Genomic DNA, 10,842 nt, shown 5'->3' on the forward strand with positions numbered 1-10,842 from the left:
ACTTGATTTTCCACTCCCTGCAACCTTTAGAGTGGGCAAGAGACAAACGCTACCTTGGCTCCAGGCTCAGGTTCGCGCTCACCTTGACCTCGGCTCGCTCCCAAAGCAGGTTACCCTAGCTTCGGAATACCACTCGCAGTTTGTCGAACTTCGTCCGAAGTTCATTAATACGATCTTCATTTATACAGATGGCTCTAAGCCCAATGACGGTGTTGAGTGTTCTTTTATTGTTGGGACGCACAGTTTCAAATACCAGCTCCGTGGGCATTGTTCGGCCTTCACAGCTGAGCTATTTGCCCTCTACCAGGCCGTTCTTTACATCCGCCACCACCGACATTCTGATTATGTCATCTGCTCCGATTCCCTGAGTGCCATCCGGTTCACCCTTTCGTGCGCCAGATCCGACGCTCTCTTCGGCACCTGGCAGATGACGGTTCTCCGTTTAACCTTCATGTGGGTTCCTGGCCGTGCCGGTATCCCTGGGAACGAAGCTGCAGATGCTGCGGTCGAGGCTGCGGTCCTCCAGCCTCGGACAGCTTCTCGTCGTGTGCCTTCATCCGATTGTAGCAGGGTCATTTCTCAGCACATTTTATCACTGTGGCATGCTGGTTAGTCTCCACTTACTGGAAACGAGCTTCGGGCCTCGAAACCTCTCCCCACGGCTCGGACGACATCTTCACGCCCTTCTCGGTGGGAGGAGGTCGTTTTGATCCGGTTACGGATTGGACACTGCCGGTTCAGCCACCGCCATCTGCTGACGGCTGTGTCAGTGCTGTTCTGCCCATGTGGGCAATTTCTGGCGGCGCGCCACATTTTAACGTCCTGTCGGAATTTTAATACACTGTGCATTGATCTCGGCCTGCCACTTACTCTGGGTGAAATTGTAGCAGATGACCCAGGAGCAGCTGCTCGCGTTCTTCGTTTTATCCACTTGACAAACCTGTCTGAGGACATTTGATCGTGCTGTTTTCTTTTCATACCTTGCCTTTTATAGTGTTGTCCTTTTTAGTTGCTGTTTTAACCTTGTGCCTCACAGTGCATTCATAACTTAGTCTGGGCCCTAATGACCACTGTAGTTATGCACCCTGAAACCACAAAAAGAATCCTCCCTCTCTGCACCTCCACACCCTCCATCTCCTTCATCAGGGCAATTTCCGGCACCGCCCCCTTTCGGATGTTGAACTTCGCCCTGACATCTACCCTTCCTTCCAACTGTAACCTGACCTTGTTCCCTCCCCCTATCCACAGCTCGTGGTCTTGCGGTCGCGTTCTCGCTTCCCGAGTGTGAGGTCCCGGGTTCGATTCCTGGCAGGGTCAGGGATTTTCACCTGTCTCGAGATGACTGGGTGTTTGTGTTGTCCTGAACATTTCATCATCATTCATGAAAGTGGAGAGTTTGAAGTGAGCAAAAGTTGGGAATTTGTACGGGTGCTGATAACCGCGCAGTTAAGTACCCGACAAATCCATCATCATCATCATCATCATCATCATCATCCCTCCCTCCCCCCTCCCTGCCCTTTCCGTCGCAGCTGTATATACTAAAGTAATTTTGAATAGACTATAGGTAGACTTAGACTATGTGCATCATACAATATATGTTATGAATATAATAGAGGGAAACATTCCATGTGGGAAAAATATATCTAAAAACAAAGATGATGTGACTTACCAAATGAAAGCACTGGCGCGTCGATAGACACACAAACAAACACAAACATACACTGTGTGTGTGTGTGTGTGTGTGTGTGTGTGTGTGTGTGTGTGTGTGTGTGTGTGTGTGTTAGATACAATATATGTTGTTACACAGGAAACCTAAATCTCATGAAAATTAAACTTGAACAAAGATACATTACCTAAAAGATGTTAGTTATCTCATGTAAAATAAAATCTTTTTTCAATTATTTTGCAGGTAGAAGCTGAGAGATTGATAAGAACGACAGTGTTTGTGTATAGCTGCTGTACCTAATTCATAGGCCTCTGACCACCTTGCACTGCATGTAGTTTTAGTAATGTGTGCTCAGTTCTATTGATATTGCAGATTCATATATTTTATATTATAAAATATAGTTATAATGTACAGTTTTGAAATTTTTATATCGCTTAAATAATGAAGTTGGTAATTAAATTGGCTGATAGTACTGTTTCTGTTTACCAGAATCATTTCACTCCAGACCAGTTTGAAACCAACAGAGCTTGTGGAGTGGTAAAACTTAAACCAAATCCTGTGACAACCATTTTTTGTCATCATAAGCCACCAGTGGGATGTAAAGCTCCTTCTGAGAGAAACCTGTTGGCCCACTAGAGAAACGAACTGAGGATACTGGTAACTGGAAAATAACATTCACTACTTCAGTAGCTTTTTATATGTGTCATGCTGTCACACGCTGCTGAATTGCAGTACTGTGAATATCTTGTGTAACTGCTAACGGTTCACATTTGTTGTTTTGATCAGTAGGACACACAGAATTTCCCTTCACAGCATTATGCTTGCAAACAGTGGGCTTACTTGTATCGTAGAAGTTGTTGTAGTAAATACTTTGTCAATTGAGTACAATAAGCATTTACTTTTTAATAGTTGTTGTAAATTAAATACATAGCTTAGAGTTTCTTCTTTAGAAATAAGAGATGGAGTTTATCTACATCATTTATTATTTGCTAATGATGAAGTAGTCATAGCACAAGATGGGGAGGATGCTAACTATATGTGCAATCAACTAACAGTAGCATACAAAACTTGGGGTTTGAAGATTAATTACCAAAAAACAGAATACTTGACTAATGATTCAGATAAGCTATACATTGAAGGAAAGAAAAGCAAAAAGATGAACACTTTCTGTTATTTGGGATCCATTTTAGAAATGGAGGGAAAATCAGGGTCAGAAATCAATAAAAGAATTAGTAGCGGATGGAGGGTCATTGGGATGCTTAACTCAGTCTTATGGAGCAGGAATGTAATGTGCAGAACTAAAAAATTAATATACAAATCCATGTTGGAGAGTGTGGTTCTGTATGGAATGGAGACCTGGACAATTAACATGAAGCACATTAAAAAATTACAAGCTCCAGAGATGGACTTTTGGAGAAGATCAGCAAGAATCTCCAGGAAAGAAAAGATAAGGAACACCGAAGTAATAAGGAGAATGGAAATAAAAGAAAGAATATGTGATGTAATGGACACAAAGAAATTACAGTGGTGCGGGCATGTATGACAAATGGAGAAAACCAGAATACCAAAATTGATGCTGGAGTGGGAACCGGAGGGGAGGAGAAGAAGACGACCTATGACCACCTGGCTCCAAAATGTACAGCACACAATGAGGAGAATGGGTGCAGAGGAAGAAGACACACAAGATCGAAACACCTGGAGGAATATTTTGAGAATATAGTTTAAGAACAGTGATTGTTTGTATTGTAATTTCCAAGTAAATTATTATGTTGGAGGTAAGCCTTTGTAATGAGGAAAAGCGCAAAATAATATAATAGAGTTTCTTCTTTTGAAGTTATATTTAATACTCTCATTTAAACACTCAGTTGTGTACAGAAACAGACACAAACATTTAATTTACAACAGCTGTACATTTTTCAAACTGGCACGTCCAGGGTCTGTTGGTGGTGGGAACAAAATACTTTGTCACAAGTTAATTTAGCGAGCACGACCACATCTCTTACATACACAGTCCACTTCTATTGGTATCTGATGAAATAAGACTTTTCTCCTACGTTTTAGCCTGTGGCTTTACCGTTTTTACCGTTTTTTTTTTTTAACTCTGTATACAGAGCTTTACATTTGTTGGCAATACATGGCACAACAGGTGCTAAGATGTCTAATGTTGTGGTTGAGTTTGGTCATTATTTAATCTTTTATTGTAAATAATAGTTACTTGCACTTAATTGTATTCTGCACTACAACCCACATCAGGAAGTATAACTGGCCTCACAACTCTTGTAATTTTAAGTATTCAGGCCTCACATGCTCTGTTATTATTGAACTGTTGTATAGTGAAGGTCTGTTAAATTATAGTGCTGTCAGATTTCTTTGGTGCCTTAGCAAAGAGCTAATTATTTTTGTAAATACTGTGGTAGTGTTTATTGGGAATTAAATATAATTGGTCGCCTACAATTTCACTTTAGTATATGGCATTACTTTTCCATTTCAGAGTATTAAGAACCCACCTCCGGAATATTTTGGGCTCTTAATACTATGAAATGGAAAAATAATGACATGAAGAAGAAATAAATACTTTGAGGTTCGCCGATGACATTGTAATTCTGTCAGAGACAGCAAAGGACTTGGAAGAGCAGTTGAATGAAATGGATAGTGTCTTGAAAGGAGGATATAAGATGAACATCGACAAAAGCAAAACGAGGATAATGGAATGTAGTTGAATTAAGTTGGGTGATGGCACAACTTGAGTAGAAGAAGGGATCAGTTGGTAGGACATGTTCTGAGGCATCTTTATTAGAAGATGCTAGGCTGTTAATGGAAGAGCCCATACCTCTGCAATTTGATACAATTGAAATCTCACCCACTTCTCCCTCTGAAATTAGGTTAATAATATACTTGCTTAAAAGCAAAAACTCACATGGAATTGATGGCATTTCCAGCAAAATACTAAAAGCTTGTTCTCAACAGATAAGTAAGATTCTCAGCCACCTGTGTAATAGCTGTCTGGAACATGGCATTTTCCCTGCTAGACTGAAATATGCTATTGTTATACCTCTGCATAAAAAAGGGGATAGATCTGATGTCAACAATTACCATCCAATCTCCCTTCTAACAGCTTTATCCAAAATTTTTGAGAAAGTAAGGTATTCAAGAGTAGCTTCACATATCTGTAAAAATGAAGTACTAACAAAATGTCAGTTTGGTTTCCAGAAAGGCTTTTCAACAGAAAATGCCATATATGCTTTCATCAATCAAATTTTGAATTACCTGAATAACCGAACACCACCCATTGGGATTTTTTGTGATCTCTCAAAGGCTTTTGATTGTGTAAATCATGAAATTCTGCTAGACAAGCTCAAGTATTGTGGCATGAGTGGGACAGTGCACAAATGGTTTAATTCGTACCTAACCAGATGAGTGCAGAAAGTTGAAATAAGCAGTTCTCATAATATGCAAAGATCAGCACATTCCTCAAACTGGGGAACTATCAAGAATGGGGTTCCACAAGGGTCGGTCTTGGGTCCTTTGTTGTTCTTAATATATATTAATGACTTGGAAGCAAAGTTAGTTCTCTTTGCTGATGATACAAGTATAGTAATCACACCTGACAAACAAGAATTAACTGATGAAATTGTCAATAATGTCTTTCAGAAAATTACTAAGTGGTTTCTTGTAAACGGACTCTCACTGAATTTTGATAAGACACAGTACATACAGTTCTGTACAGTAAATGGTATGACACCATTAATAAATATAGACCTTAATCAGAAGCATATAGCTAAGGTAGAATATTCAAAAATTTTAGGTGTGTCCATTGATGAGAGATTAAATTGGAAGAAACACATTGATGATCTGCTGAAACGTTTGAGTTCAGCTACTTATGCAATAAGGGTCATTGCAAATTTTGGTGATAAACATCTTAGTAAATTAGCTTATTATGCCTATTTTCACTCATTGCTTGCATATGGCATCATATTTTGGGGTAATTCATCACTGAGGAATAAAGTATTTATTGCACAAAAGTGTGTAATCAGAATAATAGCTGGAGTCCACCCAAGATCATCCTGCAGACATTTATTTAAGGATCTAGGGATATTCACAGTAGCTTCGCAGTATATATACTCTCTTACAAAATTTGTTATTAACAATCAAACCCAATTCAAAAGTAATAGCAGTGTGCATAAGTACAATACTAGGAGAAAGGATGATCTTCACTATTCAAGATTAAATCTAACTTTGGCTCAGAAAGGGGTGAATTATACTGCCACTAAAGTCTTTGGTCACTTACCAAATAATATCAAAAGTCTGACAGATAACCAACAAGTATTTAAGAAGAAATTAAAAGAATTTCTGAATGACAACTCCTTCTACCCCATAGAGGAATTTTTAGACATAGATTAAGAACAAAAAGAAAAAGAAAAAAAAAAACCAAACAAAAAAGTTGTTATATTAACTTAATTATGTTGTTAAATTAATTATGTCATGTATTGGAAAATTTGACTCGTTCCACATCATTACGAAATATCGTATTCGTGATCCGTGGAACTAGTATTAATCTAATCTAATCTAATCTAATCGAAGGGATCACCAATTTAGTATTGGAGGGCAGTGTCGAGAGTAAAAATCGTAGACGGAGACCAAGAATGAATACACTAAACAGATTCAGAAGGATGTAGGTTGCAGTAGGTACTGGGAGATGAAGAAGCTTGCACAGGATAGAGTAGCATGGAGATCTGCATCAAACCAGTCTCAGGACTGAAGACAACAACAACAACAACAACAACAACAACAACAACAAAAAGAGCCCACCTGGAATTTTACCACTCATATTGTCACAGATTTGCTTCTGTCCTTTGAAACTAAGATTTTGGCATCTTATGAATCCTTAAATCACATACCACATCCTACTGAGAAACAATTCCTGGCTGCTTGAAAGCATATTATAGTATTAAATACTTTTTCATTTTTGAGGATTGTAATATTGCAAATTTGTGTTCCAGAATGGAGAGCCTTCGAATGTGACCAGTGACATCAGTCCTCCAGAGAACCTGGACGCAGCAGGAGATGAAGTCACCACTCTGAAGAAGCTAGTACAACAGCTTCGGGCTGAAATTTTAGCTTTGAAGAGAAAACCCAACTTCTCTCAGAAAGGGGGGAGACAAGAGTGTGTTTAGAATAAGACAACTTTCTTGCCAGCCAGCATGGTTTATTTGCTGCAGATCGGTTTGCAGTATTAACAAAGGGGACATGTTAAGGTAGCAAATGGTCTGTGGAAAGGGCTGAGAATTAGACTAGCTTGTGGTAGTACGTGGTAGAAAATAAATTTCCGTTTCCTTCAGACAGAACCCCGAGATGTTTGCTACAGAATGTACAATTTAGACCTGGTGTGCTGAGAGAGCTAATGAGTTTTCCTGAAAGTTAAGTTTGACCTCATGGTGCCAGATGAAAAATGTGCTCCTCTCCTCATGTATGAGGGTCGTATCATTCCATCATTGGAATATGATTGGAGCATTAGTTGTTATGTTGGGTGGTGTTACCTGAAAATGGAAACAAACAATAGGTTAGCATTACACAGGCCATCCTTTTCCAGTTCTCATGTCAAATGCATCACTATAAGCATTTAGTGAATCTGAGGCACTCGGTATCAATGTTCACTGCATCGCATCAGATACAGGAGGGCAAAATTGAGCTATATGGTGAGAATTTTGAATTGTTGTTGGCAGGTTCTCAAAATTAGTCAATTTTTGCCAGTATCCTTGTGATAACAGGAAGCTAATTTTCCTCAGAGATACACCACACATTTTGAAAATATGAGGAACCACTTAGCCACCGGGCAATAAGTCTTCCTTTCACAAAATGTTGTCGAGGAATGATATTTACCTTGTAATGAGGTACATATAAATCGTGTAAAACAGTCGCTTGAGATAGACAATGGTTTAACTCTTAAACTGGCACCACAACTGCGTGAGAGGTGTTTGATGCCAAACCTTTATGATAAAATGAAAGTTGGCGTGGCTACTGCCCTAATTAACAGCCAGACTGCAGCAGCCATTGAGTATGGTGTCACGACAGAGAAACCGCAGAAAAATGCTTTAACCACAGCACGGTTTCTAAAGCACATTCGTAAGTGGTTTCGCCTCATGACATGTAGAGTTCCAGTTATGGCTCTGAGTTGCTCTGATGAACAAACATACAGTGAGGCTCTCTGTCATCTGGAGGACACTGTGTGTTTATTTTAAAACTTGAAAATTGGCCTGAAGGGTGCCTGGAAACCAGTTCAGTCTTTGTAGTTTTGTCAACTGTAGGTATTTTGGAATTGCAGGACACATTCGTGAATGAGAAGAATTTTAAATTTCTGCTAACAAGTAGATTTGCACAAGATGCTTTAGAAAATTTGTTTTCAATGGTCATCTTCAAAAATCCAGTATCAGCACCATCAGAACTGAAAACAGCACTGATGGTTATTACTCCTTCTTAATTCTTTACTTCTACCACTGATAATGAAAATAAAGATAGTAGATTCCTGGTAGAATTAGTGGGGTAATTTGTAAGTGAAGATGGGGATAAGTGTGCTGAGGAAGTTGACGAGCCACTTGTATCATGGTGTGTGATGGTGAGCACCAGTCTCTCTACTATTTATGTTGTCACAATGTTAGGCAAGCTATGAAGCGCCTTGCACTTTGGAAATTTTGCGAGGAGAGCTTAATCGCATCTAAAGAAAATCCCTGTACGTCTGTGAACATGCTTTTACATCTGAAGTCCTTTAAAGATACCTCACTTATTCAGCCACCAAGTGAGGTTTTCAGTGTATTGCAAATGGCAAAGTTTCATTTGAGAAGCAACAAGAAGAAGTTACTCACAAGTGAATTTTTGGTCTCTGATATAGCCACTTCTGTGTTTGCATCAGTGGAGGAGAAAGTAGTTTTCCCAGCCAGCCACTTTATACAGAAGAAAATAATTCACTTTGTTGGCAACAAGAGTACATATGCTTCTAAATGAGGCAAATAAAAGATACCAGGGTGTAGTGACACAGGGCAGTAGAAGCTTGGCCATGAGAAAATTATTGCAGAATCTGTGACTTCCAAAATCAAGTTTTAGTAAATGATTTGGAAAATTGACATTCAAACTTCTTTAGGTTTCTCATTTTTGTTTGACTTACAGAGATTTTAATAAAATTTTTGTTCCATGTTTCTGTCTGAATGTGGGATGTTATTATTATCTCATGTAATATTCGTTACATTTTGCAAGCAGACTCTGTCCCTGTCAAGGGTTAAGAATGATACATAGATAAATAAAAACTTCATCCTTCAACATGTGTACATATTTGACATTTGTGCTTTACCATCACCTTTGTTTCTTCCTTGTGCTTCATTTGCTTTCTTTAATTTGTTTCTCTTGGTTTTAATAGGCTTTTATACACACATATGAAGACAGTAACTGTTCTCGAAAGAACAGAATACTGTTGATGACCGTGCAGCTTTTCCCTGGATTAAATGATGACTAACTGAAACCCTTGTTGATATACCTCGATGTGGACAGCTGAAAATGTGTGCCCCAACCAGCACAGTTACTGTCTTCATATATATAGTTAAAGGCTACCCACCCATTGACCTTCGTCTGTGTGAATGCACACAGGTTGCCCAAACTCATACGGGAATCGCCAAAGCATGTGCCAGTAGTGAGTGAATGGGCAAATGTCAATAAGGTACATTACATATGTAGAATTGTGGACAGTTGGGAATGTGAGTCTCACGGGAAGCGTGCAAGAGATAAGTCCCTGCAGTCGCGCTATTCATCTGTGTCCTCGGTGGCTCAGATGGATAGTGTGTCTGCCACGTAAGCAGGAGATTCCAGGTTCGAGTCCCGGTCGGGGCACACATTTTCAGCTGTCCACATCGAGGTATATCAACACCACCTGTCGGCAGCTGAGGGTTTCAGTTAGTCATCTTTTATACATACGGTGTATCTACATTTTACGTAGTAATGTAGAGAGGGAAAAAGTATAAATACTTCCAGGAAGAAATTAGCTTGTACTCCATACTCTTTCCTACCCCAGAATGAAATAGCACGTGCAAAATCTGGTGATGGTTCACAGGTAGGCCACCCTTTTGAAGAATACTTGTTTCAAAACATGGTGAAATTTGAAGGTTATTTCATGTAAATGGCATGCACATTTTGTATTGTAATTGCTATTTTTATTTCTCTTCATAATCTGACAATTTATGTTGAAATCACGAATGTGTGAGCGGAAATGCAGTCAACTGTGGTACATGCTGTAGTTAAAGTTACTGAATGCTCCTGATAGTGAAAATATAGACAAGTTAACCTATTGCTGTAATATTTTAATATTTATACTGATAAAGTTACACTGCCATTCTGACTAAGTTTAGGTTAGTCTTATACAACACTTATTTTACATACGTGGAATTCCGTGGGTAACTTTTTAGCCATCGAAAAAGTAAATCAGTGGTTAATAAGTAGTTTAAACAAATTGCTCTAGTTCAGTAATGCAGTTTTACTTTGAAATTTAAAGATATTTGTATAGACCTGTTAAAAACAGTTTTAATTTAAGTGGATATAAATGCAAAAACAAGATTTCTACAGGATATTTTTAACAACATGTATTACAAATAATAGTGCACAGATTGTCTTCAAAGTAGAACAACACTTTCAGCAATACTATATAGTAAATACATTCCCTCAAACATTTTCAGATACTAAGTGCAGATGTTCACTTCTGTTATGGACCATTCCCCTTTCTGTTAACAGGTATTGGGTGAGATTTATCTTTTCTATTGATAAACTGTCTTTACAGTACAAAACTCCATCTTAGCATTCAGGTCCAAAACCTATTTCTTTTTTCCTTTCTTGGACCTGGAAATGCAACTTATTTAAAAAACTTGTCTTATATATCTGCTGCAGTGACTTTTCCAGCATATGGTTTACCTTCGTGTAGTGTAATGACAACCATGTATTTGAAAGTCATATTCAAAAACTAATTTAAATTTGGTGACCAAATCCCCCAGCAAACCTAGAACCATGTTCATTATTGGTAGTGCAGAAATGATGTTCACAAGTTCCCCATGATCGTGACCACGCAACTGCTGTTTACACCTAATTCAGCTAATTTCAGGCTACCATCAGGAGCATCTCTAGGCTCATTATTTTAATTTCAG

The 10,842-nt window shown here is 38.7% G+C and overlaps 1 long non-coding RNA gene across 1 annotated transcript in view; it reads left to right on the forward strand.

Annotated features, from left to right (window-relative positions):
- The window catches only part of LOC126108132 (uncharacterized), a 29,049-nt gene extending 20,067 nt beyond the window's left edge, over positions 1–8,982 (forward strand). The window contains exons 2-3 of the long non-coding RNA XR_007523509.1: positions 2,156–2,323; positions 6,667–8,982. This is a non-coding gene — a long non-coding RNA (uncharacterized LOC126108132). The remainder of the gene's footprint in view (positions 1–2,155; positions 2,324–6,666) is intronic.
- The last annotated feature ends 1,860 nt before the right edge of the window (positions 8,983–10,842 follow it).

Source organism: Schistocerca cancellata, chromosome 11, assembly GCF_023864275.1.
Source record: "Schistocerca cancellata isolate TAMUIC-IGC-003103 chromosome 11, iqSchCanc2.1, whole genome shotgun sequence".
Taxonomy (NCBI): domain Eukaryota; kingdom Metazoa; phylum Arthropoda; class Insecta; order Orthoptera; family Acrididae; genus Schistocerca; species Schistocerca cancellata.